This window comes from Nipponia nippon, unplaced genomic scaffold (genome assembly GCF_047370975.1).
Source record: "Nipponia nippon isolate SJK-2023a ecotype South Korea unplaced genomic scaffold, ASM4737097v1 scaffold_7, whole genome shotgun sequence".
Classification (NCBI taxonomy): Eukaryota; Metazoa; Chordata; class Aves; order Pelecaniformes; family Threskiornithidae; genus Nipponia; species Nipponia nippon.
The window spans coordinates 53716225-53735649 of record NW_028262391.1 but is presented as its reverse complement, the minus strand read 5'-3'; the positions used below and the strand labels follow the sequence as shown (position 1 = coordinate 53735649).

Sequence of the window (19425 nt, the reverse complement as noted above, 5' to 3'; positions counted from 1 at the left end):
CTGGGGTACAAGAATACATACCCTGGGAGAGCACTTACAGAGCCTTTGTGAAGCTAAGTAATAAACGCTTTGTCTTCACCACACTATTTATGGGTTGCTTGGGGGCATCCTGCTCTCTTTCTGCCCCTACCTGGGCATAAAATTATTGCAGAACTAGGTTTTAATAAGACCAACAGTAAATCTGAATGACCACACATGCACAGCTATTCCTGCTCCCCTGATCTCCAGCATTAATTATGAAGTGGGATTGTTTATACAGTACATACCACTTTCCTGACTTCTTTCTTGTTTATGTCTAAACCTTTATGGACATAAAACTTTGGAATTTGCTTTTGGAATAAAACTGCAATTGAAGTGGCAGTAACTGTGTTAGAAAACAACTTTGCTCTTGCTCCCCTGGTCACGGCAGGTTTGTGTCTGCACTGGAACCCTCTCCCGTTGGAGCGTGTTGTTTCAGGTCATCTCCTTGCTGTCCCATCTGGATGGCTCATTAGACGCTCCAGCTCTAGATGGCTCAGAGCAAATGCTCCAGTTTTTCCTCCTGAGTCCTTTCCTCTCTGCTCTCCACCGTGTCTTGGCCCGCTCTGAGCGTCCCCGCACCCTGGTCAGGGGGGATTTGCAGTGCTCCCTCATGCCTCTGCTGCCAGGCTGTGATGCAGGTTGTCACCCCTTCTTTCACAGCGCACTGAAATGGCAGCCTCTTTGCTCCTCCAGATAAAACACTTGCCCGTGCCCTCAGACATCCCCCCCCCCCCAACTCAGAACTTTCCTGAAAGAGAAATTTTTCTACTACAGTAAGTTACTACAAACCAAGAGATTTCCGTCTGGTGGCATACACAGGCGCGGATACCAAAGTAAAGTAACTCATGCTCCACAAGCACTAAATTATTCCTCGTCGCACTGGCCTGACTACTTGTTTCGTCAGGCTGTCACATTATAAATTAATATGTTGGCTGTTTGGGGCCGAGAACTCTTTTTTCCATTTGTTCAGTAAAGCAGATACTGTACACCCTGGGCACCATATAAAAGTAATAAATTACTGTAGTTCACAGGCGAGGTATTATTCTTGTCTTTCCTTCCCTTTATTTTATCCCCTCCATCCTTTGCCTTTCCTCTGATCAATTCATCTTCCATTTACTTTCTATTTCTGTCTGCAGGTTTTACTCTAATACATATTGCTCTGATATTCCAACCATGCCACCTGCTCCAGAAGTACAAGTACAGAGAGCTTTACTCATGTGGGGAAGAGGGAATCGGCAAAAACTCAAGGGGAGGAGGAGAAGAAATAATTACTGTAAGAAAATTAAGAAAATTAAGAAAAAGGAATTGAGCCTCTACCTGGTGTCGTCTCTTACGCTGACTCGAACACCTTCTAATTTCTGCCAGACTCTTTCTTTACTCTTCACATCCAACACAGAACTGTGGAGACTTGATAGCCAGAGGAACCAAATAGGCTTCTTTATGTAGACAGGTTGGGGTGGATTAGTAGGTGTTTGTCCCAATCTCCCTTGTAGGTTAAAACATCTTTTAATTCTGGTGGGCTGTGTCGGGATGAGAATGAATAAACTCTCTCTTCATTTTAGTGTCCAGCTAGTGGAAGCTGCACAGGCTGTATGTTAAGTCTGTCCAAATTCCTTTCCTCCTTGGCAAGGTTATCCTACCTAGAAAAAGAAGAATTAAAAATAAGACTGTGTTTGGCTTCTTACGACTTCAGTTCTTCCCTCATTCCACTTTCCAGGGCACACTTCTGACCTGACTTTTAACACATAGCCCCCCAAAAGCACCCTCATAATAATGGTGAATAATTATTTATGGTAATACTTAGTGCATCATATTTTAAAAGTATCATGTAATCTTAACTAATAAAGAAATCAACAGAATTTACTGTTTGTTCTTTTAAAAAATAAATAAGCAAAGAGGTAAAATTTAAATATTTATTGAAAAACTAAATGTTGTAGCCTTGTGCAGTTATTGGCAAGAGATGCTGTGCCAATAAAACCACCGCGAGCTGTTGCCTCCTACATGTCCGAGCGCTGGCCGGCCGGCCGCCCGGCCGTTCCAGACCCAGCCGTCGCAACGCCGCCAGCGCCCGTGGCCACTGCAGCGCCAGACCTCTCCCTAGGAAAGCTCCTCTTCTCCTGGGACATTCATTGCTCAGGTACATGCTGGGCCCTCACCCTTCTCCCTTTCCTTCTCACGGCAAGGTCTGTAACCAGGACACAACTCTAAGGAGAACTACAAACGTCAGCCAAATGCTTTGACAGGAGAACTGGCCCTAAAGACTCGGGAGAAAACAAGATGTGTTTTCCCCGTCCTCCTGAACTCTCGGCAAGGTTCGGTGTGGTCTGTGGGGCAGGCAGCGCCTTTTCGGGGCCTGCGGTCAGCTTGGCTGGTACCAAGGAGGACTGCGCCAGAGCCAGGCGTGTGGATGAGCCGTTGGGCCTACCCAGGGCTTCCGAGCGCCGGCCTCCCAGGCGGGCTCAGCAGGTGAGGCTGGGCTGCGTGGAAGCGGAAGGTCTCCTGCTTCTGGCATCTTATTTCCAGCCCTCCCATTCCACACGGCCGTGCATTAGTGATGGGCAGGGCTAGCAGATGGCAAAGTTCGAGCCGGGCTAATTAAACATACTGAGCTAATAACCTTCCATTTTGGGACTGGTATAATTCATAATTTAATGTATTGCTGCTGAGACATTAACCTTTCAACAACTGGCACGGTGCCCACAGCAGCCTGAGTGCTGACCATCTTTCAGGAAAATGAGTATTATTGTTAAAACAGGTATAAATCATTCATGGCTTCAGCTTTTGTGTCAAACTGTACACGAAAATAAGTAGTAGGCTGGGTAATTTATTTACCTTTTGGTGGTTATTCTTATGATTTCATGATCATATTCTGTGATTCATAAACATTGGCCAAATGCCATTTTGTTCTGATTTTACCTTTTCAATATTGCAGCAGTTATTCTGATTTTCATCTTTAACAAGTTCAAGACTGATGCAGAATTGCTTGATCCAGGCACAGATATAATCTCATTTCAAGGAGGAAAAACTTACTTTAAGCTAATTCCACAGTATTCAACACAATTATTGAGACTACCAACTTGTTACATTGTAGCATTTTGCTAAAGAAATGTATCTTTGAAAACGGCTGTATAAACACACAGATTCAAGGAGTTTCAAAAACAAAGCCTGGAGTATATACAACTATGTAAATAGCGTCTGGTTGAAAATTACATGGGATACTGGGAAGAGGAGACTGTAAAAAGTTGGAAATTTCCCAACAGTCCTGCAAAGCAAGAAGTCGAACTCCAAACACCTGGTTACGGGAATGACATTACAGACCCAGGAGACCCTTGCACTGACTTTTGGGACCCTGCTGGCTGATCACGTCAGATTTTGTATCCCAAACTACCTCTGCATTGAATTTTCTTTTCCAGTGAAAAGAGAACCAGAGCTAACAGGTCACCGGCCACCCCGTACCACAAAGCTTGCCTGGTGATACCCGAGGTTAAATGCCCTTCATTAAGCTCCATCAATTCCAGCTCTTGCTGCTATGGTCAACGAGCAGGAATTGCTGAGATAAACTTATTATGGACTCACTATCTGCACCCTATACTGCAAAAGTTTTCAGACATTTTGGACTAAAAGACTGCTTTCAGTTCTCAATATTTATCACATACTGGCACATACGCTAATCAAACACTAACTGAGAACATGACAAAGCTAAAATAAATGAAAAGCCAAAGCAAATGAGAATAAAGTCCTAAACTCTCTATTTCAGGTGCAGATTGACCACAAAGTGGGATGAAGAGAGTGCCAAGCGAGACCAACTCCCTTTTAGATAGCGATACGCCTGAAGAGGTCCCAAACCACAGCCCGTTCCAGCCACCATCGCTAGGCAGGCACACTGGAAGCAAATCCAGTCTCATTTATGCAGCAAACTTCATCACAGCACACAGATGCAGAATAGGGAAGATCAGATACCGAAGAACACAACTGTTTATTGTGTACACTGATAACATCGATACTTCAACCCCCCCATATATCTCTGGGAAATTATCATTTATCTCTTGGAGGTATGAAACAGCAACCTGAAAGCTAAGACTCACAACAGCATTTGCCTGCCCTCAGATATCAAATATGGTACTGAATTGGCAGAAAAAAATTACTTCCCTTCGTTCTTCTTAACCTGAATTCTTAATTCTTGACTAAGTGAGTACTCAGCACTCTGTGAAAGGAAACTTTCTGAAAACATCCAGGCTGGGGATGATTTTCAGGAAAACACGCTTCCAAGAGATGCTTCACCAACCTCCTGTTTAGTTGGTTAGGTTTTTTTCTTTCTTTTTTTCCCCCTAGCTACGATTTCCCTCATTTGCAGTGTCACCTAAACAACAACAACAACAAACCTCAATGTAACGACCCACGTTATGCCTGACAGTAACCGCTGAACAGCAGGTTCAAGTCATACTTAGGGAAATCTGGCACACTCGAACGGGAACTTCTCACTGGGGGGACAACAGCAAGTGAAGCCTCTTCACTAGATGAAATGAAGTGAGCCCCCTCAGACTCCTTCGATTGTTCACACAAATGTGACGGCTTCCCACCTTTTATCTGACCAGCCACTGGAATCAGATCGGCAGCTCAGTCCGCGCTTCCCTCTGCTTCGCGCTGGGCGGGCGCAGCAGGCAGCAGCCAGGCAGCAAAGCTGCACTCGGGCCCCGGGCTTAGAGCTGGGCTGCAAAATCCACAGCACTAGTCCTAGGGCAAAGAGCACAGGCCTTGTGCGAATCCAGGGCCGGAGAATTTGCGTTTTATTGCATTACTGTTCAGAAATCTCAGCTTGAGTAAAAAATAATAATACAACCTCTTTTTTGTGTTATTCTTTACAGCTACAGATACAACCTCGCTTACACCAGTGGTGCGCAAACTGATGTCCGCTGGAGTCTGCAGAGGCCCTGGAAGAATAACTCTAAAATGAGTGTGTTGTGCCCCTCAGTCCAAGTCCCACAGTGGTCTCTGACCACTGAAGTTGGCATTTTCCTGCCAGTTCTCCTTCAGAAGTAGCTAGGAGGAAGCTCACACATTATAAATGGTTTAATAAAGATCACTTCCTATCTCTCCTCATCGAATGGTGGACAAAGATGGCCAACACTCAGTCAAAAGAGGAAATTGTATTTCTGTCTTTGAAGCCACATTAAAGATGAATCTAAAAAAAATCCTAAGTGGATGCTGAAGAACTAATCCATTTGCAAAATTCCTCTTTTTGAAGAAGTTAACTAAGAAACCAGCAAGAAGCTATTTGTAAGCATGTCTATCCACATTTAGTGCTAAAGATAATGCCAAGACCAGGACGTTTAGGAGGCGTAAGAGAATAAGGGAGCAACATCCGCATGCTTAGTTTTAGGCTTCTCCTCAGTATTTTCCACGGCCACTCAGAGGACCATGAGAACAGTGCCAGAACAACTGAAACATAAAGCATTTGAACCTACTTATGGGGACAGCACTCAGAACCCCCTCAGAAAAGGAATTATTTGAGAAGCTAAGGTTCCTCTGGTTACCTCTTCATACTGGAAACATACAGTGTTAGCCCCCAAAATGTCCGTTCTTACATTGTAATGACAGAGCAGACAACCTCTCACTCCTACAAGTGACAACCTGCCTCTGTTAATCCACACCCGCGTTACCTGTGGCCCTGGGCCGAGCCGGTGTGCCCGCACTATGGGTTTTGAGAAGCGTCATTGAACCAGCTGCACCTGGATCAAAACCCCAGCAGCTCCTTTTTCCACGGACAGTACAGTGTCCCTGCATTTCACTCCCTCTGCTGGCTCCATTTTATACCTCAAATGAAGTTTTTCAAGACCTTAAATTTGTTTAAGGCTGGGATATCTAAAAGTTCACCTCAGTCTTCAGGCTCCTGGGTCTGCTCAGCTCTCCCCTCTGCCCTGGCACCGTGGCTGGCAGGGGCAGAGCCCTCCTGGCTCCTCGCCGGGCCATGGCATCCAGGGCTTGTACAGGTCCGTGGAGGCACCACCAGCATCCCCAGTTGCAAGCCTGAGTGGGAAGCGTGCAGCTCTGGTCTAGGCTCGGTGCTCCCACCTCCAGAAGAAAGCAGGACCTCACCTCGACAGCTCTGTAACTGTTGGCTGCGAAAGCCTTGGGTACCCACACGTAAGTGCAGTCAGCCAAGCGCCATGACAAACCCTACGCATGCTGCCAGCGCCTGCTGGCTTTATGTACCTTCCAGAGAAAACTAGAGTATACGAAAGTGCCTCCCCTGGACGCTGCTCTACAGCGTGCTCCCAGAGTTTTATCCCATTTCCACGTGATATTTATCATTCTTGATAGCATGACACTCACTTCAGTGAAGGGATATCCCTGCTCTCTCTCCTAGGAACAATTAAGCAGTACTTCTGCTTCATCCTTACAGCGCGCTCTCTCCTGGTTCTCACTGTTTACTCAATATTATTTTTACTTCTGCATTGACAACTGCACAACAGGAAAAATACTAGTTTTGAGTTGATCAGAAGAGGCAGTGTTGGACGACACGCGCTGTCCTTGTCAGCGGAGCAGCAGACGTTGCCCCTGCCGGCTTCCTCAGCTGTTTCTCCCAGCCCGCCAGCACCAGTTTCATCCTCTTTGGCTTAAGCCTCTGCCAGGCAGGGCCAGTTCTGGTGGACACGCAATGGAGATGCGTGCCGTAGACTTGCTGAGGACGCTCACTGCAGCAGGCGCAGTTACCCCTAACCCCACACTCACCGGAAAGGCAGGACTTGCCATAGCCAATAACATAAAAAAAATTAGGCGCTTTATACTCGTCTCACAAGGCACCGACTACCACTACACAGAGGTCAGTCTGCTCATCCTGCCGTGATCTAGAAACCCACTAAGGCTGCTGAAGAGTCCAGAAATTTAAAATGGACAGCCAATCTTACAGGTGCATGAGAAATTTTTTCTTCTTGGCTTCTTGTATTGCAATCGTATTTGCTTTCTCTCTATAGTTCCTGTTGAAAAGGGAACGTGCAGCGATCACAGCTCTCTTCTCTACATACAGACACATGTTCTGCCAGGGGAAATGGCCTTCCAATACGGTATTTGGAAAAAAAAATTGAAAAAAAATACTTTAGCTCTGTAACATTTTTTAGAAACACACCTCTTAAGTTCCAAATAACACCAACGTTAACAGTTAGCGTAAAGTGGGTGCATGGCTCTGCGTAGACCTGCGAAGCCACGTGCTTCCTCCGCGCTCTCAGGCAGGCAGTGAGGAATATTAGCCCCCTTGGGCGACACTCACTGATGCAGCCGTGCTGCGCAGACATATTCTTATGCAATTTTTTTGCTTTCCAGTAGCCACGTGACTTTGTATGGCAAGAATTACTCAATGTGCGGTTCCTGTCTGAAATGTCCAATCCAAAGTATTCAAAACAAGTTTCAAACAAACCAAGCATGTCAAGCTTCTGCATTTAGGCAGATATTGTTATTTTACAAGTGGGAAAACTGAGGTAATTTTTTTTTTTTTAAAGAGGGGCAGATGCTGCACGTATGCAGGCACCAAACATCCTCCGGGATTGTCTAAAGCTAGGAAGAAGCATTGAAGAAAACCAGATATGACAGAGGTTGTACATTTGGGCATGAATCTCCCCAAACCATTAGTGCTTTTTGCCAGGCACACATTCACCCTGCCATAGAAACTAGTCTTGCACCTTATTGTTCAAATTAAAATCCTCGTCTGCAATTATTTTATATTTCAGATTTTCAGTATTTCTTCCTCGGTAACATACCAGGCTGTGTACCCAAAACCAAAGCAGAAGTTGCTTTCTACACTGTGGTTACGAGGAGTTAAAGTTCAGGTTTCTAATTGCTCTCTTGAGGCCTTATTACTTGTTGATTAGGTCCTTTTGGGAATAGCATCAAACCTATAATAATAAACACTCATTTCACTGGAAAGTTTGTAACCGCCGTAGCAGCCCTGCAGCCCTTCTGCCTCCCCAGCTGGCACAGGCATAAAGTGACCAGAAAAGGTGTTTGTAACTTCTCCGAGAGGCTTTCCGGGCTGGCCGTGTCTGACCTACGGGCTTTTTAGCAGCCAGGTTAAGAACTGCATCTCCACCTTTGGCAAGGCACTTGCTTTTGCGCCTGCTCCTCTCCTCTCTCCAAGCCTACAGATCCAGGCTGCAAAGCGGGGTCTGGCTCAGGGGTGTGTATGTAGGGTGAGCGTGTCTGTGCAAAGACATCTGCTGGGATTCCTTCAAAACGGTTGCTACTTTCCTAAATGCTGGCAGTTTTCGGGACAGCAGCAAGTATAGGAGAAGTAAGGTAGCCAGCGTACTGCTGTTTGCCGGGCAGTTTTGCGGAGATTCCTCCTATCGATGTTCATAGCGCTTTATCTCCGTGTTATGTTATGGCATCGAAACAGGACAGATGGCTCGGAGGTGCCATGCCGGAGCCTGTGTGCCTTATGCTTCAGCAGAATAATCTCATTTATCAGGATGCTGAACGTTTGCTAGTATTGATACAGTTCCTAGGCTATACCCCTTCGCGCAGTGAGCCTCCTCCCGCGGGCGGCCCGTGGCTCCCAGCCAGCCCCGTGGGAGCTGCGGGCTGGTGCCTGGGTGCCGGGTCGAGGCTGGCTCTGCCGGAGGCCGGGGATGCTGCGTCCCGCTGGAGCATGCGGGGCTCGCGGGGACACGGCCTCAGGACACCAAACTGTGACAGAAGGGCGTTTGCCGGTGAGAAGCTGTGAGGGGACCATCACGAGACACCTACTGCCCAGCCGGTCATCCCATCCCCGTTTCTAATCAGCACTCATGTTCTTAATTTTCCAAACCGCCCAACTAGAATAGTTTGATGTGTAATTTTCAGTCTAGGTCCTTTGAGAGTATTTGGATAGCATCATTTTTACAGGCTGGATTTCAGAAGGGATGGAGAAAATAACATGGTCTCTTATAATCTCAGGCGGGAGAGAAGTTGCTGTGAGTCTCTGATCTCTGTGAGTCTCTGAAGTACGGCAGCGGGTCTCCTTGAAACCCCTCCGTAATGAATTAGCCTGAAGTAAAAGTAGGTGTTTATCTCAAGTCGTTGCCTCAGATAGCTGGCTACCTGTTGGAAGAAGGGTCTGATCGATGCAAACTAAGGCAGCCATGCGTGAGCTGTTACACAGTGGTTAGTATTGATCAGAGCTAACGGCTGCCGATAGGAATGTGGAGCGGACTGACAGGCAGAGAAGAGGGAAGGAGGAAACGGCCTTCGCTGGTGGCAGACGTACAGAGGAAAGCCGATAAAAAGTCAATTCCACTTAACTGAATGGCTGCTAACTAAATATTTTGGGGGCCAGAGCCTTCCCAGATAGCAGCTGGAGCATCTCTGCTCCGGAACTGAGACATCAAGCGAGCGTGGCATCGACGGCTGAGATAAGAGACGCTTGTGACGGCTGGCAGAGCAGGAGAGCCTGACGAGCCGGCATGCCGGCCCTGCACACCGAGCCTGCACATCGGCCCTGCTATGGCACCTGCCACCAGCACCACTGGCTCTTCATGATGGGAAATGGGAACGGTATGGGAAGGGTTCATGGAGCAAACATGGCCAGTACTTAAATACCTACTTCACAGAGAGAAAGCAATGATTTGATTTCAGCCCCTTTCCCCTCAGATCCTGCTAAGGACTGGTGCAAGGGTTACTTGCTTGGCATGGAGAAGCAGCACAGATTTTCCTCTGCCGTCTGGAGACACTTCTCATGCCAGTGTGGGACCAGTGATGGCCACAGAGCCTGTTTCAAGTCTTGACTATATGGAAAGTTCTAAGAGTTACGGCTCACCAGAAGTGGTTTGGAAAAGTTGGTGAGATGCTGTGTGAGCTTGTTTGGGTGGCAGTGCCATTTCTGCCTGAAGCTGCCGGCTGACATCATAGTGTTCATGCTCCCATTTTCCAGACCAGAGATGTCTCTGCATCGGGAAGGACTTCAGAATTCAAAATATATACATAACGGTTCTCTAAATGATGCACCAGGTTGTGAAATCTTACTGTACGAAAGGTGCTTAGAAACATGGTGGCATCACCCCGTGTCAGGAGGAGACCGAGGAGCTCTCCTATAGCTGTCCGCTTCCTCCTCAGCATAGCATGACAGCCTTTGGTTGTCTTCCTCTCCGAATGGCTCGCGGTAGTGCCGCTTTGGGGTCTGGTACATGGTACGGTCATGTACTGTAAGAGACCGCAAAGCAATCAAGAATTGCTTTTCCCGGGCCCAATACTCAGTGTTTAGACTATGTTTCAGGCCAACTTTTAGTGGACTGGATCAGTGCGTAAGGCACCTAATACGAAGTAGTTCTCCAACACTGTGATTAATAGGGTCATAGTCATAGCTTCAGTTCAGGTTCAACCTTTTTAACATTTTATTATTTTACAGAGTAATAAATCAGGACAGCAGGAAAAGACAGATGTAGGAATGTCCCTGTCTACCCGCCTGTTCATGAGACAATGGGTCACAGGATAATGGTTTCCAGGGTTGGGGCAGCCGATATTAGAAACTCTACTAGAGAGGAGTTTGTAACAGAGCCAGCACTGCCCCGAGGAAGGAGGAGGAGGCTGGAAGCTGGTTCGTGTGTCCTACAGAGCTGGAGTATTGAAAAGGGCAGGAGCAGGTCGGGGCTCCCGGGGAGCTAACCGGGATGAGATGTCTCCTTGCAGACTGCAAGAGGAAAGGCAGCCGTGCGACACTGCCAGCATCCCCGAGTAAAGTGGGATGCTGCCCTTTCTCACGGAGCAAATGAGTCCGTTCCTATCCTTTCAGCACCAGCAGTGGCCAAATCAAGCTCACCACGTAGGTCCTTAACGAGCTCAGTATTACGGTGATGGAATACTGCTCCAATATCGTCATGGGAGACTACAGCTTAAAGAAAGAGAAGCAAAGACGTGTAGGTCCAGTGCAGACTTCAAAGAGGAGAAGGCAGAAGCTTTGCGGTTCAGTTTGTGGGAAACGATATAGATGATACAGATGGAAGAAAGTACGGAGATGTTTTTATGAGATTAAAAGAAGAAGAGAAATAAGCGTAGAGGTTCAGTCTCTGATGAAGCTGATGGAGAGACTACAGGAACATGAACTTAAACAGGAAGGGAAAGGACTGGAGGTGGTGAACTCGAAGCTTGACTTGTTAGGAAGGAGGGATGGAGAAAGAACTAGAGATCTGAAGGGATAAAACGGACAAATCAAACACTAAGAAAGGCTGTTCCGGCAGTGTACTTTATATGGACTGAAACGTGTGGGCTGACAAAAAGAGGTGGCTGCGGTAATCAGAGCAAGAGATGATGGAGCCTCGGAAAAGAGGTTTTCTTATTTGAACAGAGAATGATCAAGTCATTCAGAAATTGTGAAGGGTAAGGAAAAAAAACTGGAATTCTGGTTTGGTCATATTAAGTTAAAAACTCCACGGAAAAGTAATAAAAATCTAATGAATGTACTTTGCTTCTCATATCGACTGGTTTGTTATGTGCAACGCAAATTTAGGGATAGCACATATAGATGCAAATAAATTCATGTGGAACATAGCGAGAACAAGTCAGACTAATGTTTGAAATTTTTGCCCTATATTTATAGCTTGCTGCTTATATTGCAGAGCAAAGCAAGTTTTATATAGAACAAACATTTCACTGTTTTCCATCTTACTTTAACAGGATTTAATTTTACTTCTAAATTTTAATTAGTTCCGCGAAGGGGCCTGGCAGTCCTAATGCACAGGCATTACAACTTACAAATTATTTGTCATTCTAACTTAAAGACTGCTAAAAGAGGTATAAGCCACAGATCAGGCACCTGATTATCAAAATATTGTCAGCACCTGGGCTCTTCATATGGATGTATTTATATTTGCGAATGTTGATACTGTAGGTATTTACAAAACAGAGCTACTGTCCTCATTTCTGTTACTGGCTTGCTTACACTATTGAAGGTATTTGGTTTTCATGCAGCTTTAGCAAGCTGAGCTGCCCGGGCCACATACATTAACAGTGCACGCTTACATTCAGAAATCCTACAATTTTTAGATACGTGCTTTTTAAAGATCAGGGCTTTGAAACCTTATACTTACTTTTATACTGAAAGTTAAATGTGAGATTAGGCCGCTGCCTGACAATGAACCTTTAGTTACACGGCAAAGGCATCGGCACAGCTAGAAAACTGCCTTCAGCACGCGCGTAGCACTTGCTGGACAAACAGTAAGATGATTTAGTGAAGAAATCAGTTCTAAATTTCAGTATGTTTTTCTGCTAAATACTATGCAATGCAAAACTGGATTGAAACCCACATGTTAAGGCTCAACCTATTTTATTCTGCTTTCTTACCAGGCTGCATCCCTATACTCTGTTATATTGTTATGTTTTAAAGCTGACACAGTACAGGAAAAAACTAATGAAATCTATTAGACTTACAGTACAAAAGAGGAGAGATTTCTAAGAAATACTGCACAAAAAAGCACAGATTAAAAAAAATGGAAGCAGCAGAGAACAGCAACTACGTGCCACAAAAAGATAAATACAAAAAGCTCAGCTCTCTAAGACACCCACAGTCTCCATCTGTCATCTCAACCCTTCCTCTCCCAACTGTTCTTAAATTAAATGAATGCTTCTAATGGGAGATTTTCTCATGAAAGCTTATGAGAATTCATCCAAAGACAAATTAAAACAATGCGGTGTAATCACGCAATTCACCTCTCTAACAGGTTGCCTGGCTTCACTGTTCACATTTACAAAAGAAAGAAGAGCAACAATAAGAGACCCAAATACAGAAAAAACAACTAAAGAGCAAACCTTTCATTGACTGAAGCCGATATAGATGCAGGTTGCTCCCTGCAACCATCCTTACAGTTGTATAGCTGAGACTAAAGGTTATTTTACTCTGTATAAGAAACGACTGTACACATCTGATTTAATGATTTTGTTCTTTGTAGGCCTTGCAGTTTGAACATGTCTAAATGGATCAGCAATGTTAAAACAATATATTATCTTTTCCTTTACGTACATAAAACTAGCTTGGGCTACTGAGTCTAAAGTCTTTTTAAAATATATTTTCCTACTCATCGCTTATCATTTTAGTTGCTTTTAGCATCCTATCTAGCATCCTATTCATGTCTGGATATGAGTAACATGTCCAGACTTTCAATTTTCACTTTTGTTTCTGGTCAGCTTAATTTTGGGGTTGGTGTGCAGTAACAAAATTCTTCAGTGTTTGGGTCAAAAGCATTTAATTTCTATCACTTGTAGCCTAGATAGATGTATCAGCAAAATTGTAATGAAATATTTCTATTAAAACCAGCTCTAAAGGAGGGCACTTGAAAAGGAAACATCTTAAATTCGGACACAATCACGTGTCAGTGCCTTCTGAATAACAGGTCTTAGTTTCCTCTCTATTTCACTGTTTTGCTCTTTCAATTCACAGCAGGTAGCCTGATACCAAATGAGATGTTTTCTTAGTCCATAGTCCCACTAAATTTAGATCTAGCAGCACACAGGAACGTAAAAGGGACAAGCCACCCCTACCACCCCAGAGAAGTTCCCGGCACCAGGGACAGGCCGAGGCTGACGGATGCGTGGCTGGGGCCTTGCTCCTCAGGGGCCACCAGGTCCACGACCGCTGCTGTAAGCAGGTCCCCGGCCAGGGCAGCACTCAGGAGCATCCTCACCGGCCGGGGAGGGCAGGAACAACCGGACGGCCACAAACGGCTGCCACGAGACTGGTTGGGTAAATCAAGGGCTCCGTCTTCAGTCACCTCTGCTCCAGACCTCTGCTTTGCTGCTGCCCCTGCTTCCCTTCCTTTCTCTGGGTCTCAGCACCCGATTGCAGCACTCGCTCAAACGACAAGCCCCCTTGGATTTCCTTCTCTGTTCGCTTTAATCTCTCTTGCTCCCTCCTTTTCCTTTCGCTCTCTTTGCATGATTTCTGCGCTCACCCTCTTCATTACCAAAGCCACTCGGACTGTTCGAGTTCACAGCGAAAGGTAACTGAAATCCTGCCCAGATCCCCCGGTCTCTGTTGTTTTCTCCATGTGCTCTTTCACAGTTTCTTTTACTGAAGTCCCTCACTGTTGTACTTAACCACCGTGAGTGACAGAAATCCAATGCTGACCACTTCATTATCTGCCGACCTTGTCCCCCTGGCCTCCTGCCCCTCCATCTCTCTTGGGCAGTTTGCCCTACGTCGCAAGTCCTTGTTAAAGGTCAGGACCCCAAACCATCAGAATTGGTCGTGTTTTTTTACTGTATCACCAGAGAAATCAGGCCTGTCGGATCTCATTAAAGCCCTATTTATGGGTGGAACGCCACTCCTGGAGCAGGATGAGCTGCTACCTTTGAAACGCAATCTTCACCAGATCCGATCAGCATTGCACAGGGATTATATTCCACCAGTCAATCTCTCATAATCGCTCCCACCCTTATTGGCATGGCTACTGCTGTCCCTGCACGAGAAAGGAAATCCTCTTAAACAAATACTCTCCGTGGGAGCGAGGCTCCCCTTCGCCATGACGAGGCGCAGGACCAGGCCTCTCGGAGGACGGGTGGCCACGCAGGCTCTTGCGGAGGAGCCTGATCAATAAGCCCAGTGCACGGCGTTGTTATTCGTGTACCAGCTAACCATAGAGACGCTTCATACTTAATATAGCGCAAATGATGGAAAAGTGCTAACTGATCCTCTCAACGCGCCTTTGAAACGAGAAGGGACCTGTCACCACCGTGCTGGAGCAGGGAAGTGACGCAACTTCCTGAGTATGACATCGCAAACCAGCGGCAGCACCGAAACTATAATTATTCCCAGCCTTATAAGAACTTCATTATAAGAGGGACATGACATACGTGAGAGGTGCAATCACAAATAGCCTTAACTAAAACAAGCATACATTTTACTCCAGATCCTCAGGCAGGTTCTGGGAACTGAGAGAACGAGCTTACCACACGTATGAAAAAGCCAGAAGATCTGCTTTCAGGATAGGTCACTAATTCTGATATTTTTGCATCCATTTGGGTCAGCAGGGTCATAAAATATGACCCCTCCATTTTGCAAAGTTTCTTCTAAGTCCTTCTCCTAAGAGCTTCTTTAATCTGTTCTTAACCAGAAACAGTGGGGCTATCTCAGTTGGCCTCCTTTTCAACTTCCATGCACATTTACAGACACTTACCGAAAAGGGGTATGATTTTCAACAGGAAAAGAAGAGCTAAATTAGGCTAAAGCATGTTTTAATTCAACACAATTCCTGCTAATACTGAAAATATACATATATTATATCCGACAGTGTTTAACATTTCAGTATTTGCTTAATTAGCAATGCCTTATAAGAACAAGTCGCTCCTGAGGGCGGTGAGCGCGTTTCCTTTGGAGGTTACAGAAGAGGCATCTCTTCCACCCCGGGAGAAGCACAACGCGGGCTGTTCACCACAGCTCCCTTTCTCCACGTGGCTGCAGTGAATTTGCTGCTTGACTGCAACTCTGAAACTATCTGTCAAGTCCAAAGCAGAAAGAGAGTTTGAAACGCAAACATGATCTGTGATCAATATCCTAACAAATCCAAAGGAAGCCCCAGCTCCCGAAGGGTTAATCCAGAGAAGAAAAGGCATCCGCATGTTTAGTGAGCTAATGTGTTTATTGATGGGGAGGCCTTTAAGTCCTCAACAGGGAAAAGCTTAGATAAGTGACGGGAAGTTCAAGTCAGACAACCTGGTTTGGGTGGAACGTGGTTATGTTTTCCAGCTGATTTACTTTTTGGGCTCCTGGGGGTGCCCTCCCGCAGGGGGTCTGCACGCGCCTGGAGCGGGGCCAAGCCCACCCTGGAGCAGGGACGTTCCCAGAACTGGGAGCGTCTGGGCTGGCCGGCGTGGACGCACCACAGGCACCTAGTCCCAGCGAAAAGATGGCGGGCTAGTATCCACCCAGCGTATACCAGCACCTTTCAGCATGTTCTGATGGAATCTGATAGAGCGTATGTTGTAACTGTCCATCGAAATTCTGCACTTGAAATCCAGACACTCGTGCTGATTTCTGCAGGGGCGTTCTGTAACGTGTAACCGATCCACTGCTGAGAGCACAACCCCAGTCCGCACCTCCACTTCACAACCTGCAACTGACTCTCCGCTTGCATGCCAGCGCGTCCATCGCTGGGCATCGGCGCAGCTGCCCGCGAGCCTGCTGGACACCCCTGCCCAGGGCCACGCTGAGGAACTGCACCGGACCACCTTAACTCCCCCGCGTCCACCGCCGGTGGCTGTGCGGTCAATGCCAGGGTCAGGGGTCGGTGTCCGCCTGCTAATAGAGTGTAAGCCAACATTGTCCTCAAATTGCTGGAGTAAAGGGACAATGCCCACCTCCTGCTGACGGTGGTACCCTGGGGGAGAGGGTATTGGCTTTATTGGAAAACTGCCAGTCTGGGAGGTGATGGAAGTGGCTGATAGCAGCTACAGACGGTTTGATTGCTGCTGGAGAGCCGCTGGCTGGTCGGAAACCCTCTGGAAGGCAGTTCATTGACCGACCCCACGGACCTGTGTGTATCGACGGCCGGGTTTTCCTCACTTGATGAATCTCCCCAGCTCCGCGTGGCTCAGCCCCCTTCGCCAGCTGGAAGCCTGCTGGTTCGTGGCCAGCTCTGGGCTGGCCTTGCCAGCCTGATCAGAAACTCCCAGTGACCAACCGGTCGGGAGCTTCCGCCGTGGCACTCCCCTCCCACCGCATGGCGGCCGGACCCTGTGTGCCGGCACGAGCATCCTGCAGTCAGACCAAGTGCGAGGGAGCTGGGAACTGTGCCTTCTGCCTTCTGCACCATTTGAAATTACTTTTAAAAAACAAGAGAAATTACAAAATCAGGAGGCGAGAGGCATTACCAGAATTCGGTAACAGTAACATCAGAATTTTGATAAATGTACAGTTTTGGATCTATCCCAGGCCACAGTATGCACCTAATTCAAGATGTGACTGGAAGGAAGACTCAGTAGATTTCTCTGCTCTTCTGATGACAAACACCTATGATTGCAGGTACTGTAGCTGCTACTATAAAGATGTAACGATGGTATATTCATTATGGATTTCTAAGACCTGCCATATTGGGAAAGTATTGTAACTGAGCTAGATATATCACATTTCTACGCTAGTTAAGAGATTATAAGAAGATAAATTAAATTAATGGTCCATCTAGCCAATATCCTGTCATCAACAGCGACCAGTAAAAGAGCCCTGTAGGCAAGAGTATGAAATAAGTGAGCAGACAGTGATGCTTCCCCAGAAGCCACCAACAACTTGTGATTAAAGGACTTTGTGAACTACGAGTCGTGTTCCACTTCTGCGTAGTCCTGAATGGATTTTTCTCCCAGAAAGCTGTTCAGTTGCTTTGTGAACCCACGTACTGCCAGCATCCGCCGCCTTGCTGCAGGAGAGCTGCACAGCATAGTTTTGTCTTGTGTGGAGAAACGGCTTCATTTCTTTGTCTGCTTGTCTTTAACTTCCTGGCTGCAATTTTCATTTGATGCCCCCTCATTCTTGTGCAGGGACAGCAGCGGGCAGGCATTCCTTATTTATCTTGTCATTCAATTACAATTTTACGATGGTCACCTCATCGCATGCCAGTTGTCTCTTCCAGACTGGCGGGACCTAGCCTGCTCCATGCTCTTCCCCTGCCCAGAAGCTGGTCCCTGCTTCGATCGCCTTTCTTGCACTTTTCTGAACTTTTTCCCATTCTCCTAGACCTCTTTTGAGAGAGGACCAGAACTGCACAGATCAGTCAAGAGGCAGGCACGTAAGAGATGTATACAGCGGCACAATCATCTTTACGTTTTTTCTCTACTTCTTTCCTAATAATTCCTACATTGTTTGATATTTTGATTACTACGGAGCACCAAAATGATATTTACAGAGAACTATTTATTGTAGCCCCAAGGTCTCCCCCCTAAGTGGTGACAGTCAGCTCCACCCTACACGCTGCCTCGTTCTGTCTTGTCATTTTTCAATAGGGGATTCCAGATTTCACGGCTGCTATGGAATTGTATCTTTGATAATTTGCACGTTTTAGTTTTACTTCGGGAATACTGTGTTGTATTGCATTGCCAGAAGCCCTTGCAGTTCTGCTCCTGTATGCAGAGATTATCAAGAGATGCCAGCGTCCCAAGTGCCTATTCAGGAAACAAATAAATACCCTGGAAAATTGTTCCCTGTAGGCCTGGCAATCTGGTTTAGAATAGACGTGAGGAGGCGTGTGAGGAGCAGCACCACTGCGGCCTCAGGGAGGAGCACAGGCAAAATATGTACTGGCACCGCTACTGATGAGAGGTGCAAATTGGAAATACCTGCATTTGAGAACTATTTCCTCAAAGATATTAATCTGTTAGTAACTTTGTGCCAATGCCAATTCCTAAAGACACTTGGGATCTTACTACTGATTAGCTGCAGACAGAAGAGAAGGCAGATCATGTAAGATGCTCAGAATAAACTGAAATAATAGTGACTTCTGATTCCTTATTACTGGTAGTACCTATAAGCCTTATGTCCCGCAGAAGGGGGGCTCGCAGCACGCCCAAGCGCTGCATGGTGGGTTTCCAGGGAGCCACCAGTCGGGTTGGTCGGGATGACGGTGGCTCCGGGCAGACCCCTCGGGACAGCCGCCGTCCAGTGCCTCTGCCGAGGGCGGAGAGCGGCTCTGTGAGACGGCGGGAGCCGTTCCCAGCTATGCAGAGTACGTGCACGGCTTTCCCAGCCCCAGTTTTATGGCATTATATGGTAGCTTGGTAGTCCTGTACAAAGTTGAGGAGAATGGGATATCGGATTCAGCAGCTTTAGGCTTGATCTTTCCTACGGATAAATTAGCACCGATTCCAGTGAAGATATGGACACCACATCAACATACAACCGTTTTAAACAGTTCTTCCACAAATCAAGGCTGAACTGATGGGTGGGCAGGCTTCTAGCCCAACCACAGGCTGAATAATGTGTCGTCTTGGGAGAGAGGGGAGCGGGCGACAGAGGACGCCTGGTTGGCACAAGGACTCCCAGATGTACCGGGGCCACCGGTAAACCAGGTGCTCGGCAAGTAAAGATTTCCAACAGTCGGAGCTAGTCCTGCTACAGCTTTCCAATAGCCATGCTGGACGCAAGAAACCTGTAAGCAGTTCTGTGGTGGAGTTCGTCAGGCTGTGAACGAGGCTCTGGGGCTGCCTGCCAGAGCAGGGGACGGGGGCTGTGGTCCCCACCACCCTACCCGGAGCCCGCAGGAATATTCCCCTTCTGCAGAATCCCAGACCGAGAAGAGGGTGGAGGCGCAGTCTGAGGGGTGAGATCTGACGACAGACTTCCTGAGCAATAGGAGCGAGCTTAGTTTTGAGACTTAGCTCAAGATCCAGATTCTTCATACTCTTCATGGGTCGAGATGTTTGATCGACCAGACTATCGAGGGAGACGCCATGGTCGGTTCC

The 19425-nt window shown here is 46.8% G+C and overlaps 1 protein-coding gene across 1 annotated transcript in view; it reads right to left on the bottom strand.

Annotated features, from left to right (window-relative positions):
* Positions 1-19425, bottom strand: part of ZFHX3 (zinc finger homeobox 3) — a 683250-nt gene that overhangs the window by 191620 nt on the left and 472205 nt on the right. Inside the window, exon 6 of the mRNA XM_087738652.1 lies at positions 1339-1661. The gene's annotated coding sequence lies outside the window, so the exon portion shown is untranslated. The remainder of the gene's footprint in view (positions 1-1338; positions 1662-19425) is intronic.